The 18,302-nt window shown below is 34.5% G+C and overlaps 1 pseudogene; it reads right to left on the bottom strand.

Annotated features, from left to right (window-relative positions):
* Nucleotides 1-277: 277 nt before the first annotated feature.
* On the bottom strand, nucleotides 278-1,822 carry LOC133298560 (phenylcoumaran benzylic ether reductase Pyrc5-like; annotated as a pseudogene).
* Nucleotides 1,823-18,302: the final 16,480 nt, after the last annotated feature.

Genomic DNA, 18,302 nt, shown 5'->3' with positions numbered 1-18,302 from the left:
ACAATAAAAAAATACCGCTCCATGTTATCAAAAAAAAAAAAAAAAAAATACCGCTCCTCGTTCAACCCCCAGTAGCAAAAGTAGAAATGAATAAAATTTTTGTACACGGCCTTATCTTTATATATTTATAAAAAGGTTATTTCCCGAACTGATTAATGATATTTGTGAGTATCATTTTTATACTAGTTAATGATAATACAATTTTTTGTGTAAATTCATATTTGTTTTTTAACAACCTAGTAATCCTTTACTAGTTTATTAATCAAAAATCACATTTTTAATCAAAGCGTTGTATATCTTTAATGGATATAAACTGGTGTAAGTAAAATGGTGTGCAAGCAGCATTTTTCTTGATGAACTCATCCACAGTGGTGTATTTGACGTCGGGATAGAGTTTCGAAGCTTCTACTCCAAATGAGGGCTCAATTTCATAGTTAGTGTGATCTCCCTTCACATAGGCAGCGTGACAAATTGACAAGCCCATATTCATGGGAAATGAGGACTCTGCAAGAACAGGAATCAACTATCAACTATCAGCATAGCCAAATATTTAAAAGTCCTAAGCTCAGAATTTCAAGTTCCGCAAAAACTTAATTTGTGAAACTGAAAGAAACATTCATATTAAATTATTAATAACTAACAGGATAAAATTTAAAACTTGAATATTTACAATAATTATCCCTCCTTAACCTTGAATTATCTTCAAAACTTGCTCCTCTGAAATGTAGACTCTTTCAAGAGTCTTACCAATCTTCTTGTCCCATAGAGATACGAGGTCATTAAATGATAAGGTATTTGCGGGCGGTCTAACGTAGAGAATTTTGTTCAAGGTTCTTGGATCATCAACTGCTTTGATGGTATAAGTAGCAACATCCTCTTCCTTGTTAAAAACAGCTGTTGATAAATGGAATGTTATTAGGAAGATGTGTGATATGTAAATTTATAATGTTTGGTGCAAAACTATATTTTTTACCTTCGGGGTTTCCATCACCAAGGACAATTGCTATATCTAACGGGGCAACTATGGCTCTAAGATCTGACCAATTGGGTAGAAAGTGTCCAACAAAGAAATTGGCCACCACATAGGTATAAGGAATTCCTTCTGCCTCAATGGTTCGGCGAATTTGAGTCTTAGCATCAAACAAATCGGTTGCTCCATCTACTCCATGAGCATGAGATCCACGTCATTTCCAAACTCCGAAGGAAAGAACCTCTGTAAACAAAATAGTTATCAAAACAAGCTCAAAATAAGTTATAATTTCTTCAAATTAATTATAATCAGCGGACACTATCATGAAATATTCAATCATTGAATTTAGCTTCATTTACGCTTCAACAGTAGTAACTTTGAATGTACCTTAACGTTTCCTGCTTCTTTAATAGCAGAAATGATCTTAAATTGAACAGGTAAGTGCATGTAACTCACAGCAGAGATAACCACATCCACCTGCTTTATTGCCTTAACCAAACTCTCATGATCATTAATATCTCCCTGTATATATATATAGATATATATATATATATATATATATATATATATATATATATATATATATATATATAAGATGAACATCGTCAAACACTACCATTAAATAGATTCATAAATATTGTTCCCTAAGCATAAGGTTTAACGTACCAAAACTAGTTTGACGCCCAGGCTCTTGAATTTTTGAATGATGGGTGCTTTTGCTGGGTTGAAAAGAGAAGACTCTCGAACGAGGAGGTAAGTCGGGTGGGCAGCCTTGACGCTTGCTTCCACGATGAACTTTCCAATATAACCGGTGCCTCCGATGAAAAGAATTTTGGTATCTGCAGCGGCCATGGGAAAATTTTCCTGCGAGATAGTTTTTGGACAAAGAGAAGAAGACGGTAAAGCTATGGAATGCAAAAGTTCTTTGTATGGACACTCAAAACGATGTCCTTATATATAGAGCAATTACCAACGTAGAACATTTTAAAAATTATTTTCTTGTCTGCTTGTTTTTAATTGTCTGCATCACATGCCAGTCTTCTGGAACTTCTCCCCGAATCTGTGCCAACTCTTTATAGCGCAAAGTAGGTTATTATATATACTCCGCCTTTTTAAAATAATAATAATAATTTGCCATTCCGTTGATCAGAGAATTAATCCTATTTGAACAATTGTCGAGTCCCCTCTCTTAGTAATTTTTTTTTTATACATCCCCTCTCATAGTAATTATTTTCTCTATTTCCATAGTTTAAATGCATATTAATATAGGTGATGAGCTTCTATGCTGAAGTGATACCGATATGGAACATATCCGATATGGGACATGGGATATGACACGACAAGATATATTCCGATACGTTAATTCTAAAAAAATTAGATTTCGACACGTTAAGACATGTTTTGGTATTAAATGATATTTTTAATTTATGTAGTATATATTATATTTAATATTCAATAATTTAATAAAAAATGAAACTAAACTTATAATAACAATCAATTTTTGCAAAGAAACATAAGATGTGAATATTTACTAATATATTTTCAAATTGAAAATCTCTTAGGGGGCGTTTGGTTGACGGATTCTGAGGAGATGCATAGACATTTGAGAAGTGGGATTAGTTTGTGCCCGTGTTTGGTTGAAGCGTTTTGAAGATATACCCACCCAAATCAGTTCCCCACCTTAACAAGTTGCATGTGTATCTGATCCAAAAACCTGGTGAAATTTGCCCATTTGCGATGTGGTATTGCCAGTTACCTATTTAAATCATCACAATGGGCAAGATGCAGATGACGAGCGTACCCTCCTGTTAGCGCGCGAAAGTGAAAATATCATACCTAATCTATTTGTCGCAGAGTTGTTTACTTGAGTTCGCACGAAAGTGATCATTTATGTGTCGCTCTGTTTCACTTTGTGAGAAGGTACAACACCTTTTTTCTGGATTTGCTTTTATGTAGGGTGGGTTGGGTTGCTGTGCAATGTCATTTCTCCTCTCTTTTTTCGTTACATTATTATAAATTCGTGATATGTACCTTTTTTGGATATATGTTTTCTTCTACTATCGGTCATATGGGTGTTTATTTTCATTGGTTATTTGGGTCTGTGGGAGGTAAGGTAAGGAGAAAGCAAGAAAGTCGGGAAGTGCATTCTCTTCGGGTGGTGGGGCTGATGGTAGAATCCCCAAACAACGCACTATACTAATTGCAGCATCAGTGGGGAGCTATGGAGCTTATTTGGCTGACGGATCAGAGTACAGGTGAAATGACCAATATCTAGTATTTAGCATCAGCTGTGGTTTTTGTTTACTTGTGGAGCCCATTTGTTGATTAACAATCAAAATGATATTCAAGATATGTTATGTTTCCAAGGTGGCTTTTTTAGCTTGGAATTTGTTATTTTGGCAAAAATCTTTCTGGTTCTTAGGATAGAAAATTCAGAAGGTTGTGTGAAATGAATTTCTTAGTCATCTTGCATGTGTGTACAATTTTGAGATTTCTCTGTATATAATTGTTAACATTTTTGAAAGTTTGAGGTTTGATAAACTTTTGCTGCTATTCTCGGCACTAATAGCAATCACATTTTTTTGATTGTCATGTTTTTTGATATTTTGTTCCTAACAGTGGGGATTATGGTGATGCTATGACGTTGGAAACTCTTATAAAAATTTTCATCGGAGAAGAGTTCAAATTTTAGCAGGTTCAGGTGCTGACCTACTTGCTTTTGAGACAGTGCCAAATAAGCTTGAAGCTCAGGTATCCTAAAAGCTTTGTGCATTCAAATGCTAAAATCTACTTCCTATGTTTATTTTTAGCTGTCTTTTTAGATTTTTTTTCTTCTAGAAGTCAGAGAAGATCAATAAAAACCAAAAGATGAATCCCCATGTTACCATGAATTATCTAAACCTTTGACACCATTATAGTTTTCTAATCCCTGGAATTGGGAGAGAAAGAGGTAGACACCATTATAGTTTGTCATCAATCTCTACCTTTCATTTCCTGTTATAGATCCTGGGGAAGAGGTCACAGCAGTAAAATTCTGGTTCTTCACTGTTATTTCCTAATTCTTTATCCCAGTTCCTAGCACACCTTGCCTAATATGTAGTTTGAACTGCAGCCAGAAGACCTAGCAAGGCTGTCATATGATGTGTCCGGATATGGTAAAGGCAAAAAACTGCTCCTGATATTAACACTGTCTTTTTTGTAATCTTATTATCAAGGCTTTATTCCGATCTTTCTCACTCCATAGAGTTTTTCAGTTTCTATAATAGTCTTCCCAACTTAATTTGGCCTAAAATCTGCCATTTCTTGTCTAAACCTCAAGAGACTGATAAAGCATTAAATTTCTGTTATGGAGTTTCCATTGCCTTTGTGAAAGGGTAAAATCGCTAGTCAGGTAATTTCATATAATGAATAAATCACTGAGACATATATAATCAATTGAACTTCCAGAACAAGTATACAACAATCAATTATCTAAACGGAAAGTAAGCTTGGACATTTAAAATTTGTAAGTCTCCACTTACAATATTTATTTTGGTCTTGACTTGTTTCCTGAATCTCCCTAACTATACTTATGGACTAAGCAGGCTTATGCAGAGCTTCTGGAAGAAGGGGACATAAAGATTCCAGCATGGTTTTCTTTTAACTCTAAGGATGGAATTAATGTTGTAAGTGGTGATTCTTTACTGGAATGTGGCTCCATTGCTGAATCATGCAACAAAGTTGTTGCTGTTGGAATCAAACTGTACCCCACCTAGATTTATACATGGTCTGATAGTATTGCTTAAGAAGGTAGAACCTCAGGTTCTCTCTTTTCTAACTGAGTAGGATGTCATGTTAATTGTTGAACTTCATTTATCATAATATTTTGTTCAATCATCCTCTCCTATTCTCTTGGGTCTTTATTAATTAATGCAGTTTCATTTCTAAAAGTGTAGGTATCTATGTTGCCAAGCTGTTTTTATTTTTATTTATTTTTGTTAAGTCACATACTATTTGGGTGGATAATAAATACAAGTGGATGTTAATCTGTATAGGTTTGTGAGTTGTATAATATCTTAAATAGCCTTTAGCATATATTTATAAAGACGACCTATATGAATGGATACTTCTTTGACTAAAGTACTTAACCTATACCCTGGTACAGTTTTCACATTTGTGTGCAACTATTTGTCTTTTGACATGGATAATGTCCTTTTTTCCTTGTTTTTATGTGTTACTTTCTTGTTAGAAAATAGGTCACTGTTAATAAATTATTATAGTTATGAGAATTATCTTTGTGGAACACTTATCCTTGATTGATATGTAATTTCTTCAGGTGACTACAAAACCAATTGTTATATATCCAAACAGTGGGGAAACTTATGATGCTGACGTAAAGGAGTGGGTGGTAAGTTGATTTCATCTGGTTGTACTATCATTTCATATGCTGTTAAATAAAAGAAAGGAATAAAATGGAGATAATTTGTTAAAGCTGGTTTTACGAGTTTATGGACTTGATGGTTTGTTAAAGCTATAAGTACTTCATACCTAATGTCCTTATATTTGTGAGTGACAAAATATAAAATGGAGATAATTTGTTAGAGATTTTTGGGATATTTCTTGAATTATGTAATAGTAATAATAGGTTGTTATTGTTGCAGCAAAATATTGGTGTTACAGATGAAGATTTTGTCTCGTATGTAAATAAATGGTGTGAGTTAGGGGCTTCCCTTGTAGGTGGCTGTTGCAGAACAACCCCAGCTACTATTAGAGGGATATACAGGATACTCTCCAGCAATCAATCTTCTACTCTTGCCACTAAGTAACTGCCCTGTCTTCAGAAAGGAGGCCAACGCGCAAATCAATCTAATTTACATGTTAAAGAAGGCTGGCAGCTGCACGGGGTCATGCTTTCTTCTTTGGACTGAAATGGGAAGATTAATGGCTAATTTGTGAGCTATCCTTTTGCATTATTCGTCAATGCAACTTAGAGCTAGCAGCATGAGAATTGCAGTTTGTGCACGTGACATTTAAAGACCAAGGAAAATATATGTTTGTGCTTTCGCAGCCTGAGAATTGCAGTTCGCAAAATTTGTGTGAATTTCCTTCTTAAGTTTTGCCAGTTACTTGAAATGAAAGAGATATTTAATTCCAAATAACGTGAATTAATAACCAACTGCCTCTTTTGATTTAAGCAAGCAATCCTTTAATTTCTTAAAATAAACAATAAAAAGTTTTCTTGGTTTGACAACTCCAGGGTTATTTTCGTAAAACCAACTTATTTTCCCATCTATATTTTATCTACAACCAAACATAGATTTCATAAAAGTTACTTAATTTCCCTGGTAAATTTTTTCCAACCAAACAACTTTTTTTTACATTTTCCTACCTATCTCACTTTCCAACCATTTTCCTATCTATAACATTTCCCTATCATTCATAAAATTTCTCCTCAACCAAACGCCCCCTTATACAATCCAATAAGATTTATTTGGTATTCTTTTTTAAATTTTATTATATCAGATTGGTAAAACATCGATCAATTTTTTCATGATATGTAATAAAATTTCAAATATTAAAGATGCAGAGCGTGTTAGTGTCAGGGAGTGTCGGGGTGTTGCACACAGTACTTTAGGTTTTTTGAAGTGCCGGTGCAACATAAATGAGCTTGTCTAGGACTTCTTTCCATACAAGGAAATTGAGAATGGTTATAAAATTATATGAAGCTGAGTAGGAAAGAAACAAAATTCTAATCATGGAAAACCCAAACACTGATGCTAGCTAACCTATAATTATGCTTCAGTTTTCCCTTTTAATCCCTAAACACATCCCTTACAAAATAGAAAATCTTATAGAATACTCTCATGTCTCTGAAGATGCTAATATACTGGAAATGGTACCACCTTTGCTCGGTCCCTACAGCATCTTTAAGCGACAAAGATCTATAATTAAAAGTATTTCTAGGTTGATCTCCATTAGGAAAATGACTATGAAAGACTATGTCCAGTCCTTTAAGATGGACCAGTGTGCACTTCAAGCTACTTTCCAAGAGCAATATGTAGATCTGGAGATTTCTACAGAGCTTATCAACCACTAGAAACAAAAAGGATATACATCACTCCACTTTGGTGCAATCTGACTAATCTTTTCACTCCATGGAAGTAAAGGTTTTCTAGTTACTGCTCGTGTTGCCTTGCTGGATTCTAGCTACCTCCACTATGAACATGATGTTATTGGCATTGTCCTCACAACACTCCATGCAGAAATTGTGCTTCTGACTATCTTCTCGAATTATAATGTCAATCTGAAGGACAAGACTCTGTCCAAAAGACTCATAGTGCAGATACAATTAACAGGAACTGATCAATTTCCTGAGGCATACTAAGCGACTCTTTATCATAAGATAATCTACAAGCTTTAAGATCATTTTGTTGATCTTCCATAACTTCCAAACAGTCACAAAAATGCCTTGTTTGTTGTTGCAAAAAGACCCAGAAGATACTCATTCGATCATTCAAATCCCTGGGAAGATCATATCTCGAGAAGAACTGACAGAGCTGATTCCGTTAGAATAGGTTACTAACCATGAGAAGATACATAAGGCAAGCAAACCTATTCAGTCTCATGAAACAAGTTTCAAAAGATCTATAGATGGATCTGTCAAGACCATCTTCAAAAATCCTGGTGAAGCTACAAGCAGCTCAACACCTCCAATTTTCCAGTCACTGATGATTTCTCCATCCTTCACAGAAGAACAGATTCCTATACATGTAATCCTTCCAAATGGATCTCCTATTTATACTGATCGTATTAATGGTCATTTCATATGGGATGTTGATCCTAATATGTGTGATCCTGAATGTGATTGCTGTAAGCACTCTGGAGACACTAGTGATGGGGATGAAGATAAAGATAATGAAGAAGAAGATACTTGGAAACAAAGGTGATGCAAGCCTCCTCCACCTCCTCAAAGAGTGTCTGACCCAGATAATGGACCTTGGATTGGTCTCATAGATCAAAAGAAACCCAAGCCTCTTTGGATTTATAAAAGAGGTTTAGAAATCCTCATAGAAGAAGAATTGCTTCCTTCTAAGCCACAGTGAAATCTAGGGAAATTTTTTTAATATATTTTACCTTTTTTTATTCACATATTCTCAATTTATTTTCTCGTTCTTCAATCCTAAATATTATGGTTTCTAGTAATTTTTAGATTAATAATTTATTTATATAAATCACTAAACCCTAAACAATAACATAATATAAGTAAATTATTAACCTAAAATATTAAGAGAGATCATTTAAAGGATAAGAAAAGAAGAGAGTTACAAGAATAATGGAATAAAATAAAATAAATTGAAGATGTGAAAATAGTAGGGAAAGCCTAAAAGAGAAAAAATTATCATTCACACATCAATAAGTTAAGCATCAACTTACCATAAATGAGTTAAGCCCTACATTTCAACCAAAGCTTTAAGATATTAGGTTTATGTGAGTCATTTCCTATACATGTTCCATAATCCATACTTATCTCATTTCTTTGTGATGCATAGACGGAAGAAGTGTACATAGAGGGAGGAAGTGAAAAAGGCTGTAGATAAATATGCTATCCAGTTTCCCAAAGAGAAGTTCGTACACATAATGCTTTGTATGGCATTACGTGAACTCATAACTCCCATCAATCTAGACTGTCTGTGATATATCTGTTTGTTATACATCCTCGCTCAAGAACAACCACCCCTCATATCGGGATCAATGCATCCAGAGAATCCTCAAGTGCCATGTATCTAATTACAAAAATTTAACAAACTAATTTTTATGTAAATTTTACAATTTTTTAACATAATTTATTTCACACTATAAACAATTTAAACATTCATTAAAGAATAATCAATTACAATCATATAATAGATAAAATTAATAATTTTAATTAAAATATTACTATATAAATTATTGTTTACATTATAAGAGTAATCAGTTTTTAATTATTAAATTTGAATACCTAATTTAATGTACTAATAACTATATTATTTACTATTTTACAACACCTAAACCTAATTATAATAATTACAATTCTATTATTTAAATAATACAACAAAATAAATTAAATAAATAAGTTAACGAATACTTATTTAAAATAGAACTCTACATAGAAAAAACTGAAGAGAGGATAAATTTAAGGGTAATATTACTCTCATATAACATGAGAGTAGTTCTCTCATGTTACAGTCCAAGTAGGGTCCGCTATTTAAAAGCAAAAAAGAAAAAGAAAAAAGAAGGGGCACGATTTTCGAAGTGAGAGAAAATGAGATAACTACCTCATGTAAAATTGAGAGTAATATTTCCCTAAATTTAAAGAGGGAAATGAATAATAAAAATAAGGTGGATTGAGAAATTTTTGAGGCATCTATATGCGTAAGTCCAACACAAAAGCAAAATGAAACTAGTCTCACAACGGTCACATGTTTTTTTTTTATCCACGAGGATAAATAAGCCGCGGATATGATGATGATCCTTTCAGGTTTCTTTTTTTGGAAACAGATCCTTTCAGGTTTCTTTCACTGGGTTCCTTTTTCCGGCAGTTAAATTTTTAAATCCTGCCCTCCTGAGTCCTAACATAATATGTGACGCGATGCATCCGCAATATCTGACTTGTATATTCACTGGGTTCCTTTTTCGGCATTTAATATTAAAATTTTAAATCTTTAACTCCTGAGTCATCCTGACATAATATGCGACGCGATGCATGTGCAATATTTGACTTGTACTTGGATCACCAAACGCCTTGGTGGTTCTTGTTTGGTGTACAACTAGGAGATGGCTGTCTCAATCAGCGGACTCGCTGTCTCAAGACAGCGGACTATATTATTCTGTCTACAGAGGCGGCTTTGAGATTGTCCGTTACCAGGCTCATGGTCTCTGTCTGTCTCGCGCATTTTCAGTGTTGTCTTTCTGTTTTGCATTAGCTACTTACGTACGATTTTTCTTTTAAAGTAAGTCATATATAGTTTCACTGTCTTGCAATTATATCTGCATACCTGTATGTGACCTTGCACGAAATATTCTGGTTAGAAAGACAGGACAGATGGAATGTAAGCTTAGGTGTAATGCTAAAAATATATCCTGTGTAAACGTGCCTGCATGTACTGCATTTTATAACCACTCAATTAATGAATTCTTCCTCAGTTATAGTTTTGAAGACCTCCTAATAATTCATACAACCCTAACTTTTGATAATGTCAAATGAATTGCAGGGCCGGAGTCTCAAATTGAAGCGTGCCAAATTAATTATGAAGGAGATGACGGTTTTTATTCCTGGTAATTAATTATGAAGAACGAGACGATTTTTATCTCCGGTAATTAATTATGAAGGTCGGGACGGTTCTTACCTCTCGATAATTATGAAAGTCGGGTTCTCACCCCCCGGTAGTTAATTATGAAGGTAAGGACAGTTTTCACCCCTCGGTAATTAATTATGAAGGTCGGGACAGTTCTCACCCCCGGTAAATAAAGTCTGAGACGTGCTACCCCTTGGCAAAAGTCCTAGACAGCTGGCGTCGGGCCAACGTCCCATCTAGGCACATTTTTATCGTCAGTTATACACTATAGTATTAGTCGTTGCAGGTTTTAAATCGGAGAAACCGTACATCAAAGACCCAAGTCACTGGGCATTATTTATCATACACTCATATCGTCAACAAGTTTTGTTGTTGAAGAAGGGAATATATATTTATCATCTTTGAAGATTCTCCATCTCTCTCTATTTTGGAACACATTATCCTCTCTCTAGAAGCTTTCATCTACAACATTATTTTCTCCAAAAGCTTGCATCTGCAATTCTATCAGCATTATTTCATCATGATCATAAATCATGATCATAGAGCAAAAAATCTGAGCAACTAGTCATGAAAGACCCAAGTCACTGGACATTATTTATCATACATTCATATCGCCGAGTTTTATTGCTGAAGAAGAGAACGTATATATTTATCATCAGGATCTCCATCATCTCTCTCTCCGGACACATTATATTTTCCAGAAGCTTTCATATACAATATTATTCTATCATTTATCAGATGACGGTCAGGACATCTTTATTCCAGCTGTTAAAATCTCCAAGCTACCTGATTCAGCATGGGCTCGTCAGTTTGTTCTTACAATCAAATTATTGCTGCTTCAACAACATTTGAAGACCTTCCTCAATAACAAGGCACATATTTGAAGACAACAAAATTCAACATTATTGCAAGCCAGAATATAAGAGTTTCTTGAAGCACTCAAGCATCACCGACCAAACAATCCACACTTAAAGACAACAAATAAACAACTCATGAAGGCCGACGTATTACCGATCGATTACATTGTATCCTACTTAGAATAATGCACGAGTAACTAGTCTAAGCTGCTATATATCTTGGCACCTTGACTCCTTCAAGCTACCAAGCTGAGGGGTTTCTGTTCTGGATGCACATCTTAGGCCCACCAGATGGGCTCAATCTCTTAAAGCCCATATTTTGAACCTTCTACAAGGCACCCATGGCAAGCCATAGAGGCTCACCACTGGGGCATTCCCCTTCCCTGCACAGCTGCCCCTGTACATTGACAATGGACAACATGTCTTGTCTCAAGAAAAGACATGGCTTGATGAGATAGTTCATAGGAGAGACCAACGGTCTCCCCCAGAATAGAGAGGGCTCTCCTCTCTAAATATCCCCTCACACATGGAGGGGGGATCTTCTTCTCATTCCTCTCCTCTGCTGTTACTCTGCCTCTACGCAGAGAGATTCAAGCCTCACACACACTTCCCCTTGATGCACATACATGGGAAGCTTCATTAGTGCTTTGGTCTCTACCACTGCCACTATGGACACCCCCTATATCAATGTAACACCTCGTGTATACCCGGTTTGTTAACATATCATCGTATTAAGCTGCACTTAATTAAAAATGTGGAATATCTTTTTCTTTTCAATTATGACGTCATTATACTTAGCCAAGTTGATTACTTAATCAATTTCATAAAATATCACCTGAATGTAAATTACAAAAAGAAATCTAACTGAAATACCTCATAATATAGATAAAGTGAATATCTATGTCACGGATCCACTACACGTAGTCCGGACAATAATCCTGATACATTAATACAACTCCAACATAAAACAAGACATAATCAAGTCTATGTGGCATGGACAATCCTCATGCTCACCAAATCAACAGCATAACCAATAGAGTCTCAACAGAGAAATCCAAAAACTGAAGTTAAAAGCATAAGACAGTAAATAGGATCCAACATCCAATCATAACAGCATATCAGCATAAGCAGCATAAACATGTAACATCTATCAACTAAGCTTTGGCCTCCTCCCATTAGAGGTCTCAACCCCCGCATTACCTGAACCTGAAATAAGCATTCCCCAAACGTGGGGTGAAATCTATAAACCAGAAATCTCAGTAAGACAAGGGGTCCTCAAGGATCTTCCACCCCAAGCTCACTTACATGTGCAATATAAGTTCCAAAGGCAGTAATTCAATATAAGTTCCAAAACTCAATGCAGTGCAACAGATATTCATGCCATGTGTGTTGTAACTATTCTACTAGCCAAAGAAATGCAGGAATACGTCTATTACCTACAGATAGTATAAGGAACACTGATTGCACCTCACCCACAGCCTCACTATATTGTATGTACTACATACTCAAGCTTGTCGTATAGGTGGAACACCACATGCATATCATAAAGGCACTAGCATATAACAGCTCAATAGCATTTCCAAAACATCAAAAGCATGTAACACAGCATGCATATATCCATACCCCCATGGGACATGGTGGAACCATAACATGGCTAAACCGAGGACACGAAAGCTTACCTTGCAAGCTAACTATCCAATGCTAAGAGTCCACACAAGCTCAAGGCCCACAAACAGCACAATCACAATCTGCCCATACCATAATTAATCATCAATAATCATAGCTCAGATTACATTAAGTGATTAGGTCTTCCTTACTCATTTTAACTCATTACATGTTGTTTCTGCAGGAAGTATTCGAATACTCCACGAGTAGTATTCGAATACTCCAGCTCTCCAGAAAGTATTCGGTTACTTTCAATAAAGTATTCGAATACTTTCAAGTATCCGAATACTTCTCCCCCAGTATCCGAATACCAAACCTCACTGTATTCAAATACTTTCCAGTATTGAATACTTCTTCAAAGGTTTCCGAATACTTTTCTTCCCAGAAAAGTATCCCAATACTCCGGCAAGGAGTATTCGACTACCATGAACAAGTATTCAAATACTACACGAAAAATATTCGAATACTTCTTCAACAGAATGCAGAAATTCGAGCCAACTTCTGCATAATCCCAAATTTAAGGATCCAAAAGCGATTAGGAGTCCAATGACTCCCTAAACAGATAACCACCAACATGTTATGAACCCAAAAACACCTTTCTTTACTCAAAAGGTTAAAGCTTCACTTTTTAAAAGATTAAACAAGCTTTAAACTCCAAAAATGACAAAGAGTGATCAAGGTATACCTCCAAGAGGTTTAAACTCAGAAAAGACTCCTCCTTGGAGCCTCTAACACAGTCACACAACACTGACTTCTGATCACCACGAATTTGACATCACAAGATGATGTCTTTCCCCACAAGCTCACAACTTGGAACTCAAAAATGCCACCACAAAGTGACTAACCACTCAAACTCAGAAAAACAGCCCCAACAATCCTCACAAACAGAACTTAACTCAGAAACAATGCATCCTCACCTCCTCACCATGTACTACTAAGTGTTTACACGTCTTAATGTGAAGAAATCCAAAGGAAAGGTGATTTCTTGGCCCTCAAACAAGCACAAGGGTCCAAGCTCCAAGATAAGAGGTAATGGCTGAAGAGAATCAGCCCTCAAGACACTCACGTAGCAGCCAAATTATGGCCTAGGGTTTTATGCCTTTTAGCTTAAATAGGTTCACTTAAAATAAGACACAGTATTAACATTATTAGCTACGCTTAGCATTTTAATCCCAAACTTAGGATTCTTAACCTACTCAATTTTACAAGAATTATCATATTTTTATTATATTTTTCGGAGTACCTTTCCGGTATGCGCTTTTCATAGCCAGTATCAGTTTCTGGCACCAATTCTCATTATTTTAACTTGAAACTCGTTTTACAAGTCCTATATATTATTCTAGGAATTATCATGCACTTATTATAATTTTCCGGGATACTTTTTCGGTACGCATTTATATCGACTAGCAGAACCGGTATCCGCGTTTTTCGTCCGAAAAGCGACTTTCAGCATTATTAACCACTTTCTATAATTATTTAAGCCTCAATATAATTATTAGGGTCAATTATGGAATTATTTCCTAATTTCTCATACTTAATTAATTAATTTCCTTAATTAACGGTGCATGTTCTTACAATCAACATACTTCACCCTCCATGGGACACATCCATATACCACTGGTGGTACAGGAAATATAGTTAAAAATGAGTTCGACAATTTGTTAATACATTCTTATATCTCAGAGTATCATCCAAAGCTCAAATAAATTTCATGCATCATAATTCTTCAAATAAATTTTATATGATTAAGGGAACTTAGTAATTCTATTCAACAAGGACAAGTCTGTAACTTTTCATAAACATTAGTAAGGGCAAATGAGTATTTTCACATAAAAATTCAGTTTAAAAATGTAAAACTATTTCTGTTCAAGGACTTCCTTTGTGTGCTGACCAACAATGCAAGTAGTGAGTGCATTGGGGCAAAAAAGAAACTGACCTTATTGGAGTAAATACCAAAACACCTTCACCTCATTGGAGCTTTGGTGAATATCTTGTGATTAAGTGTTGTGATAGCTAGGTATTCTATGTTCTGACATTTAAATTTCTTGAATTTTGATTCTGGTGTAGACAAATATTGTATTGTGTGTTGGTGCCTGTGTTTAAGATTAATCCTAGTGTTTGTGAGTTTAACCAGTGAGTTGGTGAATCCTTTGCTTTGCTTGAGAGTGTGTCTAAGGGATTGGAAAGCCTAAAAGGATTCACTGTGTAAGTTTTCAGTGTATGAAGAGTTGTGGAATTCTGTGGCTTGGCTTGAGAAATTTCTTGGAGCTTGGAGCTCTCTCAACACTCGGAGAGTTTTGTGATACTTTGGTTGATTGCATGTGAAAAGTGTGATTGTATTATTCTATTTCTTGGATCAATAAAACATCAACATGTACTTAGTTTACACATATCTATCCCCTTACTAGGGGTGTGCATGGAGCGGTTCGGTTCGGTTATTGTCAAAAACCAAACCGAACCAGTTTTAAATGGTTTGGATTTTAAACCGAACCACTTTTTTTTAAAAAAATCGGTTTTAAATTTGTCCAAACCGGTTTAAAATCGGTTCCAAAACCAGTTTATGGTTCATAACCGGTTTTGATTTAAAACCGATTTTAAACCGATTTTAATTCAAAACCGGTTTTAAATCAAAACCGGTTATGAACCATAAACCGGTTATCAAGTTCAAAACCAGTTTTTTAACAAATTCAAAATCGATTTTTGATGGATTGTGCTATTTTTATAAGTAGTCGTTTGTTTCTCCCGGTTATAGATAGTTGACCACTATTTCTTGCAAGAATCTTCATTGTTTTGGAACTCTCAGGACGAAATGATTCTTATAGAAATTGTTTCACGTTATTTTTACGAAAAACATTTCCATCAAAATTCTCGGCAAAAAATTTTGACGAAAAATATTTCAATCAAAATTTGTGACTAAAAACATATCTGTAAAAAAGTTTAACGGAATATTTTTTTGTCGAATTTTTTTACGGAATATAAATTTCGTCAAAACATTTCCCTCAAAATATTTAACAAAAAAACATATTCATCAAAATTTTTGACGAAAAATATTTCAATAAAATTTTCCACGAAACACATTTCCTTCGAAGACTTTTGACGAAAAAAATTTCATCAAAATTCTTGACAGAATTCAAATTTCGTTGAAAGATTTCGACGGAAACATTTTCGTTAAACTTTTGACAAAAAAAAATTTGTCAAAACTTTTAACGAAACACATTTCCATCGAAAATTTTCAACGACAAATATTTTTGTCAAGTTTTTTGATAAAAAAACATTTCCATCAAAATTTTCAATGGAACATATTTGTACGAAAATTTTTTGTAAAATTTTTTGATGAACAATGTTTCGATAAAAATTTTGACAAAAAAGTTTTTCGTCAAAAAATTTGAGGGAAATGATTGGAGGGAATTTAAATTCCGTAAAGAACTTTGATAAAAAAAATTTCGTAGGAATTATTTATATAAATATTTTTCGTTAAAAAAATTTTCTGAAATATTTTTCGTCAAAATTTGTTACGTAAATATTTTTGGTCAAAATTTTCGCTCTAAATGTGTTTTGTTGAAAATTTTACTGAAAAAATGTTTCGTCGAAATTTTGGACGAAATTATTTTCTGTCAATTTTTTTATGGAAATATGTTTCATCAAAAAATTTTACAGAATTATTTTCGTTGAAAAGTTGGACAAAATTGTTTTTGTCGAAAGTTTCGACGGAATTTAGATTCTATCAAGAATTTTGACTGAAATATTTTGTCCCTAAAAAATTTATGTCAGTGATTATGACAAAGTCTTGTTCTGTCTCTAGTTTTGACAAAAAAATTTGGTCTCTATTTTCTATGTAATATGATTTTTGTCAAAATTTTCGACGAAATATTTTTCTTCGATAAATTCTGTTAGTATTTGAAACTTTTCTAATAATGTCACATTTAAAAATGATTCATATTTATGTAATTTTCACATTTTAATGCTAAGGATAAAAGATAATACTTATTTATTCTTTAATTGTAAAAGAATTTGGTTATAGATAACCATGGATAACCAATTATTTTTATGGTTTGGTAAATAACCAGTTTATAAAATAAAATGCAATTTCATATGAAATCGTTTTTAAAAATATCTGGTTTTTAAAATGTGGAGCAGTTTGGTTATGGGTCGATTTGGTTCTTTTGGATATTTTGAACATCCCTATCACTTGAAAGAAAATGGTATTTGAAATATTATTGAATTGTATTTGAATCTGTACATAGGGGTCTCTATTTATAGAGACTTATTGACCTAATTTTAACCTAATGGGCTTGGCCCAATATACAAGTAACGGACTAAATAAATACAAATAAATGACTACATAATTACTAATAAATGACTACATAATTACTAATAAATGACTACATAATTACTATTTACAACACTCCCCCTCAAGCTGAGGAATAGATATTTATCATTCTCAGCTTGCTAGCAAGTTCTTGAAATCTATCTGAAGGAAGCTCATTTGTCAATAGATCAGCTAATTGACGCCCAGTGGGAATGTATGGAGTGGTAATCAACCTGCTATCAAGTTTCTCTTTGATGAAATGGCGGTCGACCTCAATATGTTTAGTCCGATCATGTTGAACTGGATTATGAGCTATACAAATAGCGGACTTATTATAACATAGCAGCTTCATAGGTCCCTCACATTTTATTTTTAGATCATCAAGTACAATTTTCAGCCACAATAACTCACAAATGCCTTGAGCCATAGCTCGAAATTCAGCTTCTGCACTTGATCTGGCGACCACATCTTGTTTCTTACTTCTCCATGTCATCAAGTTACCACAAAGAAACATGCAATAACCAGTGGTAGAACGACGGTCAGTCACGGATCCAACATAATCAGCATCTGTGTAGACTTCTAAAGATAGATTGCCATCACGTCAGAATAACAACCCTTTACCAGGAGTACCTTTCAGATACTGAAGAATTCTCTCTACTGCCTGCATATGTTTCTCCTTTGGATCGTGCATAAACTGACTGACAACACTAACAACATAAGCTAAGTCTGGTCTAGTATGGGCCAAATATGTCAATTTACCAACTAGCCGTTGATATTGTCCTTTATCAACTGGAGGACTCTTCTCTTCATAACCCATCTTGTGATTCTGCTCAATAGGAGTATTAGAGGGTTTACAACCGAGCTTTCCTGCTTCTTTGAGAAGATCAAGAACATATTTCCTCTGGCTGATAAAGATTCCTTTGCTCGAATGAGCTACTTCTATCCCTAGGAAATATCTCAGTTTCCCAAGGTCTTTGACTTCAAACTCAGAGGCAAGCCGTGTTTGCAGAATCTGTCTCTCCACAAAATCATCACCTGTTATAATAATATCATCAACATATACAAGGAGCACAGTAAGCATCCCATTTTGGGAGTGCTTGAAAAAAAGAGTGTGATCTCCTTGACTTTGTTTATATCCTAAGGTCATCATAACCTTAGTAAACTTTCCAAACCAGGCACGAGGTGAC

Source organism: Gastrolobium bilobum, unplaced genomic scaffold (assembly GCF_033153095.1).
Source record: "Gastrolobium bilobum isolate Gb01-03AN ecotype WA unplaced genomic scaffold, APGP_CSIRO_Gbil_v1 utg3870, whole genome shotgun sequence".
Lineage (NCBI taxonomy): Eukaryota > Viridiplantae > Streptophyta > Magnoliopsida > Fabales > Fabaceae > Gastrolobium > Gastrolobium bilobum.
This window is presented reverse-complemented; position numbering and strand designations above follow the sequence as displayed.